The sequence below is a fragment of the Pinus tabuliformis genome, chromosome 2_2 (genome assembly GCF_031772625.1).
Source record: "Pinus tabuliformis cultivar Carrire ecotype Pingquan chromosome 2_2, CPIR1, whole genome shotgun sequence".
NCBI lineage: Eukaryota > Viridiplantae > Streptophyta > Pinopsida > Pinales > Pinaceae > Pinus > Pinus tabuliformis.
Window position 1 is genome coordinate 142,853,623 of NC_142300.1, and position 21,887 is coordinate 142,875,509.

Here is a 21,887-nt window from a genome sequence, read left to right on the forward strand (position 1 = left end):
CTAAAAATTTCTCCATACCCATCATTTTAAGCATAATACCTCTTTAGGTAAAGTCCATTTCTGGGTTTACCCAAAGAGTCCCCATCAAAATCAACTAACTCATAAGCCCCTTTTGCTAGCTTTCGCTTTACAATGTAGGGCCCATGCCACATGGGAACGAATTTTCCGGCACCTAGCTTATCGTTAGCTTGATCATATAATAGTACTAGGTCTCCTTCCGAAAAACTTCGAGGGGTTACATTTTTATCGTACTGAGCTTTCATTCGTTTCGCGTGAGTCTCGATAGCTAAAGTAGCGTCACGTCGAGTCTCATCTAATTTAGCCAAGTATAATAACCGTTTCTCCTCTTCGGAAGTAGCTGGAAGTAATTCGACAGCCATTTGAAGTGATGGGATTTCGCATTCAATAGGTAACACAGCTTCTAAGCCATAAACTAGCTGGAAAGGGGTGAAACCTGTTGAATTTTTCACTGAAGTTCGATATGCCCATAGCGCCGAAAATAACATGTTATGCCAATTCGTTCGATGGATACCAATGATCCGTCGAATCATGATGACTAGAACTTTGTTGATTGACTCAACCAAACCGTTGGCTTGCGGATAATAAGGAGTAGAGCTATCGTGGCGCAAACCAAGCTGGCTTGTAAGCTCAGTCATCATGACGTTTCGAAAATGGCTCCCATGGTCAGTAATGATTGCTTGTGGGACACCAAACCTAGTTATGATATGATTGAATACGAAAACTGCAGCTGTCTTGCCGCTTGCGTCGAATGTAGGCATCGCCTCGGCCCATTTTGTAAAATAATCAACCGCGAGGATGATATACGCATGCCCCCCGGCCGAGTGAGGGTTACAAGTAATAAAGTCAATGCCCCATTTGGCGAATGGACCAGCGGCAATTATAGGGTGGAGAGGAGCAGGTGGAGCGCGCATCTTTCGATCAAACACTTGACAGTTGTGGCATGTTCTGACAGCAAGGATACAATCTTTAAACATAGACGGCCAGAAATAGCCAGCGCGCAACACCTTCTGAGCTGTGGCATACCCAGACATATGACCGCCACATGCTCCAGAGTGACAATCATTCAAAACTCTCTCAGCCTCTTCGTGAGTTAAACAACGTCGAAAAACTAAGTCTGCCCCCCGGCGATAAAGTGTATCTCCAATAATTCTGTATTGCTGGGATCGAAACCGAATTTTTCGACGGTCTTCCTTGGAAGCTTCAGGCCGAAAGGTTTGGGTTTGGAGATAGATGATTATATCCCCATACCACGGATCTAAAGTGCTAATAAGAAACAAAGATTCGTCCACAATGGACTCCTCTGCCACAGTCTCTGTGTCAGCACTCGGGAAATCACACATCAATTCCGCAAAAACTAAAGATTTCTTAGACTTGGACTTCTCGAACTCCAAGTCGAACTCTTGCAGGATAACAATCCATTTAGAGTACTTGCCCCCTAGCAGTTGTTTTGTCAAAATATAAATCATAGGGTTGCAATCCGAAATAACTGTAGTCTTGCGGAGAAGAATGTAGTGACGAAAACGCTGGACAGCTTGAACGGCTGCCAGGGCCAATTTCTCCACATGCGAATATTTTAACTCAGTGGGATTTAAGGTTCTACTAAGATAATATATCACATGCTCTGCTTTGAATTCATCTTCTTGAACTAACACCATTCCAATGGTGGAATGCGAAGCTGCGAGGTATAAGAAGTAGTCCTGGTTGTAGTTGGGAGGATGCAATAACGGTGCATGGGTCAACGCGTGTTTTAGTGCATCAAAAGATTGTTGGGCAATCTCGTCCCAAAAGAATTGTGCGTTCTGTTTCAACAACCGTGTAAAACCTTTAGTGACCTCGGCGTAGTTTGGGATGAATCGGCGTAAAAAGTTCGCTTTCCCTTGCAAACTTTGGAGTTGGCGCAAACTCGAAGGAGGAGGCAATTTGATGATAGCCTCGACTTTCGAGGGATCGACGCGAATGCCGGCTTTTGAAACAACAAATCCCAGCAATCGACCTGTTTCTATACAGAAAACACACTTGTGGGGATTCAACCGAATTCGATAATGCCTACACCTCATAAAGATTGCTCGTAGGTGGACAAGGTGATCAGCTCGTTGTAAAGAATGAGCAGGCAAATCATCGAGATAGGGTTGCACAATGTGCTTGATGTCATGAAATGCATAAGACATCGCCCGTTGAAAAGTGGCCCCGGCATTCTTAAGTCCAAAAGGTAATTTGCAATAAGCAAATGTCCCCCATGGACAAATGAATGCCGTTTTTGGTTGATCGGCAGGTAGAATATTGATTTGATTATAGCCTGAGAAACCATCCATGAAGGAAAACATCTCACTTCCGGCACAATCATCAATAATTTGATCGATATAAGGCGTAGGATAGTTGTCTTTTGGACAAGCTCGATTGATATCCCTATAGTCGATACAGATTCTTATTGTTCCTTGTTTTTTATTGACGGGAACAATATTCGATACCCAATCCGTTAACGGGATCGGATAAATGAAACCTGCTTTCAACAGCTTTTCGACTTCTGCTTTAATCGCAGCCGCTTTTCGAGGGTGAATCTGACGCAACCGTTGCCGAATGGGTTTAGCATCCGGGTAGGTTTTGATTTCATGAACAACAATGGCAGGATCAATTCCCGGCATTTCCTCGTAAGACCAGGCAAACACGTCGCGGAATTCTTGGAATAGGGCCTTGTAAGTTTGGATTTCTTCTTCAGTACATGCGGCACCTATATGAATGTTCTCCTCGATTCCGGGCTTCACTGAAATATCAATGGGAATAGTACGAGAAATATTCCCTAAATTCAGCTCTGAATCAGAATGTTTCGTTGGATCCTGAGCGTCTTTGACATATTCAGCGGTAAAGATAGATGAAAAATCATTTTCAAATGCATCATCCTTAGGTAAAAACGAAGATCTGTGATGGAGATCTTCCCATGGTAGATCATCTACACTTAGGATTTCGCGAAGTTGTTCGTCAGATGACACTTCTTCGGGAAACGTTATCCGTTCTAAGGGTGAGGTGAAAAGTGACTCTTCACTGACCACATTCATTTGGTCGGTTGAATGAAAGTCGGTAAAAGACATAAGAGCTTCATAAGCAATCTCATACGGACTCAACGGCATAACATCACCGAGTGAGTCTAGCTCAGAGTCAGAGGGAACATACCAAGGATCATCATAAATAATGTTTTCTGACGTGATCATATGAATTGTTGCGAACGAAGGGTCTGCATTGAGTGGAGGGAGAGGAAAAGTTCCCAGTAAACCGGAATCCTTAACTAAACCTACACCAATGTCCCTATAAGGGATTGTCGTTTTACCAACATGCTGGATAGTTTCTAAAGAGGTTGGGTCGGATGAAAAGTATGTCAGCTGATCAATAGTCACGATCTTACCGTTATGTGGAAACTTAATGACTCTGAAGACCGATGAAACGACCGCTGTCATAGCATATGACCAACTTCGACCCAAAAGAAGGTTGTAGTCTAGAGGGGCATCAACCACTTCCACATCCAGACTAACGGTTTTACCTTCGACCCCTATAGGCAATTCTTGTAGAATACCAAACGGACGGAACCCACGGCCATCAAAGGCCTTAAGGATGGTGGGGGATTGGTTCAACGAAGGAGAACCAAGCGATCTCCAACATTGAATCGACATAATACACGTAGAAGCTCCCTCATCAATCACAGTCCGATGAATAGGCCTGTTTTTGACTATCACTGGAATTTGGAAAGCCATTTGATGGGGGAGACGTGGTGTACTACTTTCTAGATCAAAGATCATTAGGTTCGGGTCCTGAACATCGACAGCTCCAATAGCCGACAAAAGCAATTTTCGTTGCGCTGGACATGATTGCAGCACTTCGAGTGCCGACATTGCTGAAGGTGAAACAGCTAAGTCTTCAACAATGTTGTAATTCTGGGCTGCTCTCGCATGTGGATTGAAAGCAGACCTTCGAAGTACACCCTTGGCGGGCGGCTTAATCACTAAGTCTGGGTTAGGTTTTTCGATCTGTAGTGGATCGGAACCAGGAGCTGAGGTTGATGGGTTAGAGTGAGAAGATTCTGCTTCCTTACCATCAACAGGAGCCTTACTACCATAATCTTGCGATCGAGTCGCAATCCTGACATGAGACATCATCAAAATGGGTTCTTCACTGGCATTCGAAGAAGAACCTATCATCTTATTCTCCTGCTCTGGAAATGGATTTTTTAACACAGCAGGAGTGGGAGAACCTTTGACTATTTTCACTACCTCGGCCCGATGAGGGCAGTCTCTCGTAAAATGATCTTCTTCACAAATAAGACAAGGATAGCGAGGTTTGCGCTTTTCGTCATTGGTTTCCGACTTTTCCGTTTTCTCCTTTGGAGCCTTGTCTGCTTTAGCCTTCTTCTTTCCTTTCTTCTTTCCACCGTTTTTGGATTTGGCCGTAGATGACTCTACAGCGTGAATGTCGGCGGTAAGTTCAGGAGGAGAAGACTCTCCTGTCGGAGAATCAGGCAAAGTGATAATTGGAGTATTGGAGGTCTTGGAAGACTTCTTCTTACTCTTCGTAGTCACGATACCGATCATACCATCAGCGGCATGAGATCCCGAAGGAGCAGCAGCGATTTGGTTTGACTTTGGAAGATCCGGAATTTTCTCATGTAACGTACCCGACTGAGTGTAAACTAAGTCAAGGTATTGTGCCTGAGCAATGACTTGCTCCTCAGTAACTACTCCGGCCTTAGCGACATCTTCAGTAATTCTTGGTAATAATGATTTGACAAACCATTCAGCTAAGATTTGGTCTGGGATAAAAACTTTCACTAATCTTCTTCGACGTCTCCACTCATGGATGTGATCAGAAATGTACGTGGATGTCGATTGTTTTAGCGAAGTTAATAACTCTGTACCATTATCGTATCTGACTGGTAACTGAAAATGAGTTAAGAACGAGGTAGCTAACTGGCTAAAGTTGTAAAAAGAGGCCCGTGGTAACTCAATGTACCACTTGGCTGCGAGACCAATGAGTGTACGCTGGAAAAGACGTAAGCGGATGGAATCATCTGAGATGGAATTTGATGCACACCAGAGGTGGTAAGTCATCACGTGATTAGACGGATCCTCTCCAGACTTACCTTCGAACTTGGGTATATCGCTGGGCAACTTATTTGGCATTGGCGGCCAGAACGGAAGATATTGAATTGGATCGTTCGTTAGGCGCGTCAAGTCGGGTAAATCTAAAGTTGCAATAAATGGTAACTGCCGGTTAGGATCTCTAAAACTCTGAGTCACAATACCAGCCCCAGGAGGAGGATATCCAGGATAAGTGTACCCAGGATACGGTTGATACTGGTAAACCGGTTGTTGGGCAGCTTGCCCAGGTTGATAATGTCCCTGGTACGGAGGTTGAACAAATTGAGGTTGAGGAATAACAACCGTACTTGTACCAGGTTGGCCTGCAGGCATCTGGACTGTGGTTTGAACCGTGGGTCCAGACAACGGTACAGATGTCTGAGGAGTGGTAACAGGGACAGTAGAAACCGGAGCTGCCGATACTCCAGATGTAAGCGAAATACTTGGTCATCAACATCCCAAGCATCCACTATGAACTGTAATAGCTCCGGTTGAGCTCGCAGATAAGAGGTGAGGAAGAAATTCTTGAGACCACAGTCTCTCAAAGCATTCATACATCCCTCATCCACTATGGCCAAGGCATCTACGGCATCATGCTCCCGTTATTTCCATTCCACCACCATTTTTGCTTGTTTCCTGCACCCACAAGGATGAATAAATCATTATTGGAACACTGGTAAGCTTACAAACCGGACAAATTTCAAAGATAATTTGAAAATTCAAGCAAAAAGTTAGGTCGCGCAGTTGGCGCGACTGTTTCTAAAACAGTCGCGCCAATGGCGCGGCACCTTTGGGCAAATCACCCCATTGGCGCAGACCTGTGTCGGATACCTGTGCCAATGAGGCACAACCCTAAATTTTAAAATCCCCCTTGCGGAGGCTCAATTAGTGAACAAAATGCATAAAATGAGTATGAAAATGGAGCTAAGGGAAGCACCTCTTACCTGGAACTGGCGGAATCTCAAATGGTTGCACGGATTGGCGGTAATCACTGTTTGAAGTTCGCTCCCCAAATGGACCACTACTACTATGCAAGAGGTAAAAAGTAAAAGTAATTCTATTTTTTACATTTTCACCATATTTATAGACTTTTTTACTTGTAATTAGGTTTAAAAGGTTGTTTTTTGAATATTTTAATATATTTTTGGTCGAAAATGGATTTTACACTTGCTTCTGGTGCTATGACAGGTCCTTTTTGCAACTTCGATGGTGAAACGAGTTTTATTTTATACTTTTTTGGACTCGGTAAATACATGAAAAAGTCACTATTGAGTCATCTTTCAGCTCTTTTCTGACTCACTAAAAATGAAAAGATCGCCGAGTTACCCCTCTTGACTCGTTAAACGTAAATAAGAGGCGGTCGTCTTTAAACCCTTTTCCGACCGTGTAAAAACTAAAAGATCGTCGGACCTTTGTCGTTTCAGGTTCGTTAATGGTTACGAAACGACGTGATATTGATCACTTTTTTACTTTTTCAGGTCGATGTCACTATGAATGAAAAGTACTCCTCGATTGTAATGGTCGGGTGCTTCTTTCGAGCATTGTTTTATACTTTTCGGGCTCGGGAGACATAACTTTATGAAAAAGGACCCCCTTGGAGTTTTCTTTTCTGTCGTCTTTTCAGACTCTCTAAACAGGAAAAGACGCTGAGTTCTTCCTTTGTTAAACTCATTAAAACTTAATGACATCAGGTTCCGTCGCAATGATGCTCACAAGCATATGCTATCCCCGTCAAGCTTGTCATAAAAAATAACTAGGGTACTCGCCAGAAATGGTGGGGAAATGGACCCATAATTATTGTCGTGTCGGCAGTATGTCGCTCTTGAACATGGCACTAGTCTATCTTGTGTCTGGGTGGGGACATCTCATCTTGTTTTACACTAGCCTCCGTGGGTTTGGGTTATCCTATTTGACCTCTCATCTGCTCGTTGCCTTGTCACCATGACCTCTGCTCATTTGATGTCAAATACTTCCAAGTCCACTGTCGTGCCGCCGATATGTTCAAGAGAAGTTGACCTCTGTAGCATACAACCTCCTCTGATACCTCACATAATTTTGATTCACCACAACATTCTTCCTCTGTCTCATGTCAATGATGTGGGAAACATTATGGCCCACCTTTGATCAAGGTCACTTCCTATCGACTTCAGGTTATTATCCAGGAAGCTGATCTAGAGACTCCCTTCTGGTGCCTTAGAGCCTGCATGCCTCAATGGCAGGTTCTTCGTGTTCGACGAGAGGTTTTCATCATTGGTGTCCGATCGAATGATTCTACGGTGTTCGACGCCAGCTCACTTATTCGCACGTCGTAGATTGTACCTATAGTACCTTGAGGGCCATTGTCATTATTGGTGGTACCTCTCGCATCTGTTAACAATTTTCATCATTGGCTGGTAATCAGACGATGTTCATGCATGTTTGACTTCAACTCATGTATTCGCATGCCTGAACTTGTACTCTGTTTGGGTCGAGATGGAGCACAAGACCCTGGATTTTGTCTGTTGGAATCCAGGCTGCGATTTGTGGATTATTATGATCATTACATGACTCATTCACTGGAGTGATGCGACCATGCCTGAGTCTATTTATCGATCCTCTATCGATGGCTTTGTCCATGCCTTGGATCTAGATTATTATGTACTCGGTTATGGATGGCTGCGCCCATACCACATATATCATGTACTTGAGATATCAGTTGTACTTCTTTTTGCAGGTTCTCCGGCAGCCGTGTTTTCAGTCACGCATGTTCTTGTACAGCATTTCACCCCTCTCTCTCTTGGGCCTCATGCTTTAGGGGGCATCTGTTACACATCAATTTGTCACCGTTTGTCACCGTCCCTCTTACCCCTCACCCGCACACTGGAGGACTCATTCTGGGACCTGTGAAAAGTGACATGACCTGAAACCACTTGCATCATATTCCTCTACGTATGAGCTTCATATGCCCTGAAGACATCTCCTGCAAAATACCCATGAAAACAGCTCTTTTTGCATTAGCGCGGGTCCATAGTTCACTGCCCGCGCCAATGAGGGGAATCCTCTAAATAGGGCGCGCCATTGGTGCTCTGTCTCAGCGTCGCACTCGTGCCAACCGAATTGAGTAAATTTTTTAACCAACAAGCTCCCGAAGGTTCTCTTCAACCCATTCACCAACTGAATCTATGTTGAGCTAGGATGGTTTGGCTTCGAATCTCCATACAAGGGAAAGTGGTTTGCCACCTTTCATGGAAGTTTCTAAGTGATAAAGCCAATCCCATGAATAATGTGGTTGATCCTATCTCTTTCCTCTCTATCTATAAAAGCTTGTCTCTATGCCTTGAGCAAGCTAGTTACAGTAGTTCTAGTCAGTAATTCCAGCATAGTGATAGAGAGTTTGAAGCTGCAAGAGCCTTCTTTGCACCCATATGGCCAAATCTAAGTAGGGAGATTCTTGTCACCCAAAGAGAGAGAGGCTTGTTCTTCATCCCAAAAATCTTTGCAAGACTTGTGTAGCTGACTACCCAGGCAAAGGAGGATTTGACGTCAGAAAAATGGTTGTATTCTTCTTTGCTATTTATTAATAATAGATGACTATCAGTATGGTTCCACTCTCATTGTCTTATGTTTGATGTTGAGTTATATCTTTTCTAACTGATATATAATTGCACCTACTAGATTTTATGCTTGTATTCATGTTGTTCTTTGCATGTGTAGGTGTCCAATCATGGAGATCGTGGGGATTGTGACCGGCTGAGGCAAAGGAACGAGGGCGACATCTCTTCTACAAACACTAGCGTTGGAATCCAAGTAGGTTCTCACCATCCACTTTTTTATTTGCAATTAGGAACTTGCGTGACAGCATTGTGTGATTGTTGCTAGACCCGGTCTGGGCTAGTAGGGATCGTCTTTGTCTGCAGAGAGGATTTACCTCCACAACACTTAGCATTTTTGATATGGGCTCATTCGCCCGGGCGCGCCCTCGCCCGAACGAGTTCACACGGGCGCCCGAACGACCGAAACGAACCGACAAGGGAGAGTCGGGCAAACAGGCTGCACGAACGTGCACAAAGCCAACCTCGGGTCACAACTTAGAATTTTTGTTACGGGCTCGTTCGCCTGGGCGCGCCCTCGCCCGAACGACCCACCTGAACGAGTTCACCCAGGCACTCTCAAACGACCCGCCCGAACGATTTAGCATGGGCGACCGAACAACTGAAATGAACCGACAAGGGAGAGACGGGAAAACGAGCTGCACGAACATGCACAAAGCCAACCTCGGCTCACAACTTAGCATTTTTGATACGGGCTCGTTTGCCCGGGCAAGCCCTCGCCCGAACGACCCGCCTGAACGAGTTCACATGACCCACCCGAACGACCCGCCCGAACGAGTTCACACGGGCGCCCTCAAACGACCCGCCCGAACGAGTTCACACGGGCACCCTCAAACGACCCGCCCGAATGAGTTCACACGGGCGCCCTCAAACGACCCGCCCGAACGATTTTGCATGGGCGCTCGAACGACCGAAACGAACCAACAAGGGAGAGCTGAGCAAACGAGCTGCACGAACATGCACAAAGCCAACCTGAGGTCACAACTTAGCATTTTTTATACGGGCTCGTTTGACCGGGCACGCCCTCGCCTAAAGGACCCGCCTGAAAGAGTTCACACGGGCGCCCTCAAATGACCTGCCCGAACGACCCGCCCAAATGATTTCACACGGGTGCCCTCAAACGACCCACCGGAACGACCCGCCTGAACGAGTTCACACGGGCGCCCTCAAACGACCTGCCCGAACAATTTTGCACGGTTGCCCGAATGACCGAAACGAAGCGACAAGGTAGAGCCAGGCAAACGAGCTGCACAAACGTACACAAAACCAACCTCGAGTCACAACTTAGCATTTTTGATACGGGCTCGTTCGCTCGGGCACGCCCTCGCCTGAAAGACCCACCCGAACGAGTTCACACGGGCGCCCTCAAATTACCCGCCCGAACTAGTTCACACGGGCGCCCTCAAACGACCCACCCGAACGATTTTGCACAGGTGCCCGAACGACCGAAACGAAGTGACAAGGTAGAGCCGGGCAAACAAGCTGCACGAACGTGCATAAAGCCAACCTCGGGTCACAACTTAGCATTTTTTATATGGGCTCATTCACCCGGGCACACCCTCGGCCAAACGACCCGCCCGAAAGAATTCACACGGGCGCCCTCAAATGACCCGCCCGAACGAGTTCACCCGGGTGCCCTCAAACGACCCGCCCGAACGAGTTCACACGGGCGCCCTCAAACGACCCGCCCGAACGATTTTTCATGGGTGCCCGAACGACCGAAACGAAGCGACAAGGTAGAGCCAAGCAAACGAGCTGCATGAACGTGCACAAAGCCAATGTCGGGTCACAACTTAGCATTTTTGATACGGGCTCATTCGCCCGGGCATGCCCTCGCCCGAACGACCCACCCGAACGAGTTCACCCGGGCGCCCTCAAACGACCCGCCCGAACGACCCGCCCGAACGAGTTCACACGGGCGCCCTCAAACGACCCGCCCGAACGAGTTCACACGGGCACCCTCAAACAACCTCCCAAACGACCCGCCCGAACGAGTTCACACGGGCGCCCTCAAATGACCTACCAGAATGATTTTGCATGGGTGCTCGAACAACCGAAACGAAGTGACAAGGGAGAGCCGGGCAAACGAGCTACACGAACGTGCACAAAGCCAACCTCAGGTCACAACTTAGCATTTTTGATACGGGCTCATTCACTCGGGTGCACCCTCACCCGAACGACCCACCCGAATGAGTTCACACGGGCACCCTCAAATGACCCGCCCGAACGAGTTTGCACGGACGCCCTCGCCCGAACCGCCTGAACGGGTTTGCATGGACACCCTCGCCCGACCCGCCCGAATGGGTTTGCACGGACGCCCTCACCCGAACGACCCGCCCGAATGGGTTTGCATGGACGCCCTCGCCCGAACGACCTGCCCCAACGGGTTTGCACAGACGACCTCTCCCGACCCGCCCAAACGAGTTTACACGGGCACCCTCAAACGACCCGCCCGAATGAGTTTACATGGCAAACGACCCGCCCGAACGAGTGTTTACACGGCAAATGACCCGCTCGAATGAGTTTACATGGGCTTCGACACACGACCAAAACAAAGTCACAAGGGAGATTCGGGCAAACGGGCAGCACGATCGTGCACAAGGCCCACCCCCCTTCACAACTTAGCATTTTTTATACGGCCACGTGTGCCCTGGGCGCCGTCACACGACATGACATGACACGACCCGACCCGTTTGCACGGGCACCCACACACGACATGTCCCGACCCGCCCGAACGAAATTTGGGGTTTCCATGGGCGCACGACCCGAACGAAATTTCGGGGTTTCCGTGGGCGCACGACCCAAACGAAGGCACGAGGGAGCATCAGGCAAACGGGCCACATGAACGTGCAGAAGACACACGGGCGGTCACGACTTAGCATTTTTGGCACGCCCACGTGTGCCCGGGCACCCACACACGGCCCGACCGAACTTGTGCGAGCCGACCCGACCCGCCCGAATGCGTTTGCATGGGCACCCACACACAACACGACACGACCTGACCCAAACAAAATTTGGGGTTTCCTTGTATGCACAACCCGAACGAAATTTGGGGTTTCCATGGGTGCGCGACCCGAACGAAGGCACAAGGTAGCGTCGGGCAAACGGGCCGCACGAACATGTAGAAGGCACACAGGGGGTCATGAATTAGCATTTTTGGCATTGCCACGTGTGCTTGAGCACCCACGCACGGCATGACCCGACCCGCCCGAATGAAGGCACGACAGAGCGTCGGGCAAACGGGTTGCGCGAACGTGCAGGAGGCACACGGGTGGTCACACCCTCATATTTTTTGCACGGCCACATGTTCCCGAGCACCTACACGCAGCACGACACAACTCGACCACACTCGACTCGCCCGAACGCATTTGCACAGGCACCCACACACGAGACGACCCGACCTGCCCGAATGGAATTTGGGGTTTCCATGTGTGCACGACCTGAACGAAATTTGGGGTTTCCATGGGTGCACGACCCGAACGAAGGCCTGAGGGAGCGTCGGGCAAACCGGCCACACGAATGTGCAGAAGACACACGGGCGATGACGACTTAGAATTTTTGGCACGGCCACATGTGTCGGGGCACCCACACGTGGCACGGCATGACCCGACCCGCCCTGGGCGAGCCGACCCGAATCACCCGAACGAAATTTGGGGTTTCCATGGGTGCACGACCCGAACAAAGAAGGCACATGGGCGGTCATGACTTGGCATTTTCGGCATGCCCACGTGTGCCCGCGCACCCCCACACATGGCACAGCATGGGATGACCCGGCCCGCCCGAAGGAAATTTAGGGTTTGAACGGGCGCACGACCCGAACAAAGGCACGAGGGTAGGAATATATTTGACTCTAATACATAAATATACCTGGGGTAACATGCCCTTAATATCTTCAACATTTTCTTTCGACTCTTTATAACACTTTAACATGTGCTAGGCCTATTTCAATGAGCAAGAAACTCAATGACAAATATAATATATATATATATATATATATATATATATATATATATATATATATATATTTATTTATTTATTTTCTTGAATAAATACAAATATCAAAAGTACATTTATGAAGACCGAACCCAGTTACACTTTCTTCGACACCCCCTCTCAACTAGGCTGGTATTCGTAAATCATTACAAGGTGTTTGGCTATTTTTCAATCTTGAATAATTCACATAAGAGAAACTAGATTGGCAACCCATCTGTTATAGCATCATATTAGCCAACATTGTTCATAGCAAGGCCTTGACTAACAGCTTTATCTCTCATAATACCAGAGCACAATGTTGGCGAGGCCAATGGCTTATAAACACCTTGGTCATTGTCTCTAAAGGTACATACCCACCCAGGTGTTCCTTGAGTATGACCTTCCAGGACAATTCTTGTCTTGGGTTCCCATCCCTCAAAAAATATCGCTCCTCTTGCCTACTCTTGTCTTGGGTGCCCTACACATCCTCAAAGAGCATCAGATGCCAAATGATTGCCCAATCCTCTCGTTGTTTCTTGCCAAGTGAAGACAAGAATGTTGTGTCTATCTCTTCCCCTTGATTGGGGAAGACATTTCCAAGTTTCCTCTGACAAGGAACTTGCCCAAGCTCCTTTATATTTGGGAACTTGTTAGAACTCCCTCTTAGCTAGGGACTTGTCCATTCATCAACAACGTCTTCTTTGTGGGTCATTCAGCCGCTTGATCTCCTTCTTTCCTTTGATGTCATGAAGTCTTTGTTTGAACTTCTTCTTGGCAGGGTACCGGCCATCGATCACTTCCCCCCTGGTTTGTCATGTCATTGCTCCCTTCATGGAAAGTGGCCTTCTTGATATATATCAGGTCCTTTTTGTCATCTAGCTACTCCTTTGTCACCTTGTCTATCCTTCATAACACTTATCACATGGATGCTTAGTTGTACTCTCATGTTCCCGTACTTTGATTTAGTGGCCCTTCATGACTTCATCGTGATATTGCTCTTCATCATGACATATTTGTAGAGTTGAATCGGTTATCTGCACCTTACTATCTCCAAGGCCTTCGTAGGTGTCAAGGGTCCTTTATCTTTTTCTTCCTTTGTCAGAGTTGCCGTGCCTTCTTTCGAGAGATGTTGAGGAATCTTGTCAAATAGTTATTCTTTGTGACCGCGATGTTCTTCATTTTCTTCTTATTGGATTGATTGGTCAACCACCTTATACTCCTTATGAGAGCACTTCTTCATGTTGACCTTTACTCCACTGTAGCACATGCCTCCGAGCATGTCGTTGGCGAAAGAGATCCTTTTAATCTTGATCGTGATTCTAGAACTTTTCCCATGACCCAATCAATATATATGGCAACATGACTTAAACTTTGATGCATACATACCTCACCTTGATTATTCTTTTATCATCGCGGATTTATTTGATAGTTCTCCTTGATTGGTGTAGCCTTTCTTGCTTAATCTGCTCTCTCCTGTATATCATCCTCTCTTGAATCCCATAAATGGGACCCCTAATGAGACCTCTTCCCCCTTTGAAAGAATACTTTAAGCAAAGAGGTTGATTTAGTCATAGGAGGATCTTCCTTCTTTTGCTTCTTGTCGTCTTCTTTCACTTCTTGAGTTACATGAGCTTCTTCCCTTTTTCTCTTGTTGTTGTTGTCCTTCTTAAGTTTAGGACAATCCCTTTTGTAGCGTCCATACTCTTGGCATCCAAATTGTTCGACTTTCGACATGTAGTGGCCCCAACCAATTTGTTGCTTTCCTTGCAAAAAGACACTGAGGTATACTCAGAAGGGGACATATACTTACTTGATAGAGTTTGAGATGTAGTGAACTTTCTTTCTTCTTGAAGACTTGATGGCTTGCCTTCCTTAGATCTTGATGTTGTTCAAGTTGCTTTCTTCAAATGGACTTGCTTGATGACTTGACTCGTAGTGCCTTTCATTCTTCAAGATGGTGTAGCTTGATGTAGGTCCCTCTTTGATTTGTTCTTCTTGTAGGTGCCTTTATACAAGTCGTTTCTTCTTGCTTTGTAGTCTTCCATGAGGAATGATAGATGGTAGACCTTCTTTTCCTTGATGTGATTGAGACTTCTTGGCTTGACGCTTCAACCTTGCGGATGTTCTTGAGATTCCCTTTCCTTGATGTGTCACCTTAGCTCCGATACCGCGTTGAAGAATCTGGGGCAATGGGGTATAGCAGGATTCTTCTAGAATTTATAACAATTTGTGAAGCTCTTTTGCACTTTATCATGTTATCTTAATCTTCTTCTCTTCTTATTAATGCATGTGTGTTTACTTTCATCAAAATGGTGCCAAAAACATAAGAACAAGAACACAAGATGTTGGCTCTCTACCAGGGAAAAACCTCTCTCTCTCTCTCTCAGAGAGGAAAACCCTTTCGTAAATTTCCCTCATTGAAGCTTCTTATTGGTCATTGCAAAGCCCTAAACCCTTGACAATAATATCCCCCAAGCACAAGTTGAGTCCTTCCTCCTCTATGCACTTTGTTTCTTCGGCGCTTCGTTCCCCGGCACTCTGTCCTTCTTTCAACTTTTGATAGTCCATGGTGGACTAGCTCTAGAAGAGACTCCAAACTTTGATCCTTAGTGAGGTCCTCTACCAATGAAGAAACCTTCATTCTCTTTGACCAACCGAGCTTTTTTCTTGATGTGAGGTTGCAGGCTCAATGTACACAAAGTTTACTGCACCTAGGGCGATTTCCATCGCGACAAGACATGGAAACCCAAAATTTCTCGCACTTGGGATGATTTCGATAAGGCGGGACATGGAATCCCCTGGTACCCTGCAATTTGGCGACCTTTGTCGAGGAGGGACCAGGAGACCCCATGTCACGCTCCTATCCTAGTGGTAGTATTTAAACCACGCATAAGCGAGTGCGGCACCGCCGTACTTTTTCCTTTTACCAATACTTGAGTACACAGTCTGCACCTACTTCAACACTCGGTCAATTTTCCAGTAAGTGTTCTTAACAATGCAGCAAAAATAACTTACCATAAATTTATCTTCTTCAATTATTCTTTCAACCTGTCGTGTCGTGTGGTCGTGCTGCACTGGCCCGCGGCGTGCACAACACAACTCCACACCTGAACTGTGAACCTGTCCGCCCGACTTTCCCTTCCGCGGCGCCCAAACTCTGCCCGTCGGTGCGGTCCATAGTGAGGGCGCATGGCCCACATATAGTGCGGCCTACCTGCCCGGATGGTAACCCGCCCCGCTCTGCCTGTCTGCGCTACCAAGCCCGACCCGCCCTCTGTAATCCGCTTGCTAGTGCGGCCCTCTTACCCGCGTCCTTCTCTTCCTTCCGTTTTCGACCAACTCCTTCCTTCGCACTTGTTCTGCAATGTGGAAGTCTGAGTTAGATGTCCCTTCGTCGAATGCCATCCTCCTTACTTATACACATCCTTTCGCCCAAGGGCCGTGTCTCTCGAGGATAACAAGGGTCGGCTCCATCAACATGCATTCCCGGCTGACCTGCCACATAACCTCGACACGCCCCATTCCAACGAACCGCCGCGTCCCTTCGTGTGCACCATCACACCCATGGGTCGGCTCCAACACCTCACCGATTACACCCGTCGCCACACGTCGCACACCTGCCTGCATCCTGACTCGTCCGCACATGGTCACCCCTTTCATCCGAGCACGCAACAAGGGTTGCCCGCGCGCCTTCCGTCAGTGGCTCGCCCATCGTGCAGGTATCAAGGGGCGTGCACCATCCCCAACACGGCGCGAGCGACATGGGAACCCCACGTGTCAGGCCCCCAGGCCTACAGTACTCTTCCAGCTGTACCTGGCGAGGTGCGGCGCCACCGAACACTTTCTTTTCGCCAATACTTATGTTCATGGACTACGCCTAACCATTAGTCTACTTAGTTTGTTTTTCGCAACCAAGTATTATTATGTTTCCTTTATGCCAATAAACACCCATACACATTCATTATCATCAACAATTATACATGAAGAACACAATTGCACAGTGTAAAGGGAGGGGCAATTCCCTGAACAATGAGTCTGCCCGAATACAATATATTATTCAACCCTACAATGTTTACGATGCTTTACAAGTATACTTGGGAAACACCAAGTTTCATACTTAGCCAATTTTACAAATAGGCAACACCTCCGTGTGCCAACCGAGTTCCTTGCCCGAGCTGGGCGGGCGCGCCCTCACACGAACTGCCAACCGTACTTGTCGACTGAACCTTGTTTACCGCTGCACGACGGGTGAGCGACCTCACCCGAGTCACCCGAGACACCTCCACGTTTCTTCTTCCACGACGGGCGAGCGACCTACCCGAGACACCCCGTGTCACACCGAACGGCGGGTGCCTTCCCTACCTGCGCCCTTACCCGATAATCGAACCCTGTGCGTATCGTGTGTGCTTGCCCAAGAGCGGGTGCATATATGCCCGCACCTCTTTTGTGACCTGCTCCACTACTTTGCACATTTTTCTTGATCAGCAAATGCTCATGTTCGAATGTCTATCTTTGAATGAATGCCAAATGCTCCAACGCCTTGCCATATTTATACGAGCATTTGGGCGAGTCACTGCCCAGGCCAACTCGACCACCGCGTGCCAAAATTCCCTTACACGTTGCAAACTTGCCATCTGATTGTTGGTCGGCAAACAATCATTCGTTCAAGTCACCCCGGCATGTGAGTCGGCCCGTGGGTTATGCCAAACGCTCCCACGCTATGAACCAACCATCGCTCCACCTCTAATGCGCATTATACTTATGTCCCTTCCCACATTTCGATCATAGAGTTCGCACTTCACACCGACGGGGAGAAACCGAACCGCAGGTCCTTACACCGCGTTTCCCAGACTTGGGTAGCAATTTTTGTTGTGACGTGAAATGGAAACCTAGTGTGTGTCCGCTGACTTGGGTAGCAGTTTTCATCACAACGCGAAATGGACACCCCGAGTTCCCCAGACTTTGGTGGCTCTTCATGGCCCCACGACATGGAAATCCAAAGTTCCACAGACTCTCGGGCGATTCAAGGTGTGCCGCGACATGGAAACAGCGAGTTCCCCAGACTTGGGCAGCGGTTTCGAAACACCCCAAGTTCCCGAGACTTGCGAGCTGGTTTGCATCGTCATGGAAACCCCAAGTTCCCCGCGTTTCCCTCGTGCCGTAAAATGCGGAAACCCGTGGTTCCATCAAGGGCGCGACATGGAAACCCCAAGCTTCCCAGGCTTGGGCGTGACATGGAAAACCCCGAGTCCCCGCAGGCTTGGGCGCCGCCGGCTTCGGTCGTGGCGCGACATGGAAACCGCAAGTTTCCCCAGGCCTGGGCGCCGGGGCGTGACTTGGAAACCCCCAGTTTTCCCAGGCTTGGGCGCCGTCAGTTTCGGTCGTGGCGCGACTCGGAAACCCCAAGTTTCCCAGGCTTGGGCGCCGTCGGTTTCGGTCGGGGCGCGACATGGAAACCCCAAGTTTCCCCCGGCTTGGGCGCCGGGGCACGACATAGAAACCCCAAGTTTCCCCAGGCTTGGGCGCGACTTGTAAACCCCAAAAAATTTTGCGCTGGGCGGAAACCCCAAATTTTGGGCACCGCCTGGAAACCCCACATTTTGGGCACCGCATGGAAGCCCCAAATTTTGGGCGCCGGGTGGAAACCCCAAATTTTGGGCGAGACATGGAAGCCCCAAATTTTGGGCGTCGGCTGGAAACCCCAAATTTTGGGCGCCGCCTAGAAACCCCACATTTTGGGTGCCGCATGGAAACCCCAAATCTTGGGCGCCGCATGGAAACCCAAAATTTTGGGCGCCGGGTGGAAACCCCACGTTTTGGGTGCCGCATGGAAACCCCACATCTTGGGCGCCGCATGGAAACCCCACATCTTGGGCGCCGCATGGAAACCCCAAATCTTGGGCGCCGGGTGGAAACCCCACGTTTTGGGCGCCGCATGGAAACCCCAAATTTTGGGCACCACATGGAAACCCCAGTTTTCCCGGGCTTCGGTGCCTTTTCCGTCGCGGTGTGGAAACCCCAAATTTCCCGCCCCCAAGCAATGAAAAATTTTCGTCTGGAGGAAAGAGGCAGAGGCACGAGAGGGTTTTCCAGATTTTGTTTGTGACAAGGGAAAAGCTCTGAATCGAGGCGACCAAGGGCTGAATCTCAGCGGATCGTGGCAGCAAGGCCACTTTTCCACTTACAATACCCCGTCGCATATTTAAGTCATCTGCAAAGCATTCTTCTCAATGACCATTTGGAATTGAACTTCAAAGTTTCCCCGACCGAGATGCTTCATGGTTGCGGTTTGCAAATGACACGGGCCCCTGGGGGCGACAAAACGACGCCCCTACTGTGGGTCGATATACAGTCGAAGAGTGACATGCACCGCTTCTAGCGTGGATTCTGACTTAGAGGCATTCAGTCATAATCCGACACACGGTAGCTTCGCGCCACTGGCTTTTCAACCAAACGCGATGACCAATTGTGTGAATCAACGGTTCCTCTCATACTAAGTTGAATTACTATTGCGGTGCAGTTCATCAGTAGGGTAAAACTAACCTGTCTCACGACGGTCTAAACACAGCTCACGTTCCCTATTGGTGGGTGAACAATCCAACACTTGGTGAAAACGCCTAGGGAAAAGCCCCCGGCAGGGGGCATTCTACGCCCATAGCCTAATCGGCACATGACCGCCCACCCTCACCGCGAGAGCAGCTCGGGCAGACTGCTGAAAGCCCACGAGTTGAGGGCAGAGACACCTAGGCCCAGCCCTCAGAGCCAATCCTTTTCCCGAAGTTACGGATCCGTTTTGCCGACCTCCCTTACCTACATTATTCTATTGACCAGAGGCTGCTCACCTTGGAGACCTGATGCGGTTATAAGTACGATCGGGCATGAACGGTACTCAGTCCTCCAGATTTTCAAGGGCCACTAAGGGCGCACTGGACACCGCAAGACGTGCGGTGCTCTTCCAGCTGCTAGACCCTATCTCCGGGTGAACCGATTCCAGGGTGGGCAAGCTGTTAAAAAGAAAAGATAACTCTTCCCGAGGCCCCCGAAGACGTCTCCAGATTTCCCAACGTTGTCGCCCGCCGCCATGTCTCAGTTCAGGAATATTAACCCGATTCCCTTTCGATGCTCGTGCATAGTGCACCCTTGATACAAGGCTTCCCCATCTCTTAGGATCAACTAACCCATGTCCAAGTGCTGTTCACATGGAACCTTTCCCCACTTCAGTCTTCAAAGTTCTCATTTAAATATTTGCTACTACCACCAAGATCTACACTGGGGGCCGATCCGCCCAAGCTCACGCCCGAGGTTTCTCAATGACCCCCGCATCCTACTACTCATCGGAGCTAGGCAATTGCTTCGACGGTCGAGTATAGGTTGCGTGCTTCAGCGCCATCCATTTTCGAGGCTAGTTGATTTGGCAGGTGAGTTGTTACACACTCCTTAGCGGATTTTGACTTCCATGACCACCGTCTATCTTAATCAACCAACAGCCTTTGTGGGATCTAGGTTAGCGCGCAATTCGGCACCGTAACTCGACTTTCGGTTCATCCCGCATCGCCAATTCTGCTTACCAAAAATGGCCCACTTGGAGCTCTCGATTCCACGGCGCGGCTCAATGGAGCAGCCACACCCTCTTACCTATTTAAAGTTTGAGAATAGGTCGAGGGTGTTACACTCCCGATGCCTCTAATCATTTGCTTTACCCGATAAAACTCGCGCGTGAGCTCTAGCTATCCTAAGGGAAACTTCGGAGGAAACCAGCTACTAGATGGTTCGACTAGTATTTCACCCCTATACCCAAGTCAGACGAACAATTTGCACGTCAGTATCGCTACGAGCCTCCACCAGAGTTTCCTCTGGCTTCGCCCTGCTCAGGCATAGTTCACCATCTTTCGGGTCCCAACAGGTGTGCTCGCACTCAAACCCTTCGCATAAGCTCAAGTTCGGTCGACGATGCACCCCCCCAGAGAGGGGATCTCGCCCATCAGCTTCCTTGCGCCTCGCAGGTTTTCAAACCCGCCGACTTGCACACATGTTAGACTCCTTGGTCCGTGTTTCAAGATGGGTCGAATGGAAAGCCCGCCAACCAACACCACGAGTACGCAGGTGCACACGGCCCACCACAAGGGCGCACGCTTCGTTCCTCGACCACCGCAGTGGAAAACCGACAGGTAGTAATCCACCCGCGCTTGTGACGATGCAGCAGCCCGTGTTGGTTTGCACCTCAAGTCGAGCAGCAGCCCAGCTTGAGTCGTTCCGCATCCGACCAAGACGCATCGACAGCCTCCATCCGCTTCCCTCCCGGCAATTTCAAGCACTCTTTAACTCTCTTTTCAAAGTCCTTTTCATCTTTTCCTTGCGGTACTTGTTCGCTATCGGTCTCTCGCCTGTATTTAGCCTTGGACAGAATTTACCACCCAATTAGGGCTACATTCCCAAACAACCCAACTCGCCGACAACGCCTCGTGATGCGGCAGGGTCTCGGGTCGACGGGGCTGTCACCCTCTCAGGTGCCCCCTTCCAAGGGACTTGGCCCAGGTCTACCGATGAGGACGCTTCTACAGACTATAATTCAGGCAGCGCCGCTGCTCGATTTTCATGCTGGGCTCTTCCCGGTTCGCTCGCCACTATTAGGGGAATCCTTGTAAGTTTCTTTTCCTCCGCTTAATTATATGCTTAAACTCAGCGGGTGTTCTCGCCTGAGCTGGGGTTGCAAAGTTGGAGCTAAATATGCCCTACCCCATGGGAGGACAAGAGTGAGCAAAGCAAGTTCGGGCGATGCCACACAAAGCCCGTATCGGCTAACGCCGACTGCCCATCCAAGGGGACAAGATCATCGCTCGCCAACGCATGCCACGAAACATCGCTTGAGGTATTTCAGTCGACCGAACCCCACGGGGTACGGATGACCAGCTTCACTGCTCCCTAGCATATTGCAGGGAGCACGTTTGAATGGGATGCAACGCCCAGACAGATGTGCCCTCGACTGAGGCCTCGGGCGCAAATTGCGTTCAAAAACTCGATGATTCACGGGAATCTGCAATTCACACTAAGTATCGCATTTTGCTACATTCTTCATCATAACAGGAGGCGAGATATCTGTTGCTGAGAGTCGTTTCCACATGTATTACCGAAAAAACGGCCACAAAACTGAATAGGGGCACCCCCTAGAACAAATGTAAGG

The 21,887-nt window shown here is 48.7% G+C and overlaps 1 non-coding gene and 1 pseudogene across 1 annotated transcript; both read right to left on the minus strand.

Moving 5' to 3' along the window:
- Positions 1 to 18,825: 18,825 nt before the first annotated feature.
- LOC149191782 (25S ribosomal RNA) lies at positions 18,826 to 21,416 on the minus strand (annotated as a pseudogene).
- A 247-nt stretch (positions 21,417 to 21,663) lies between these two features.
- Positions 21,664 to 21,817, minus strand: LOC149191783 (5.8S ribosomal RNA). Its single transcript, XR_016255275.1, has one exon. It is a non-coding gene; the product is annotated as a 5.8S ribosomal RNA (ribosomal RNA).
- Positions 21,818 to 21,887: the final 70 nt, after the last annotated feature.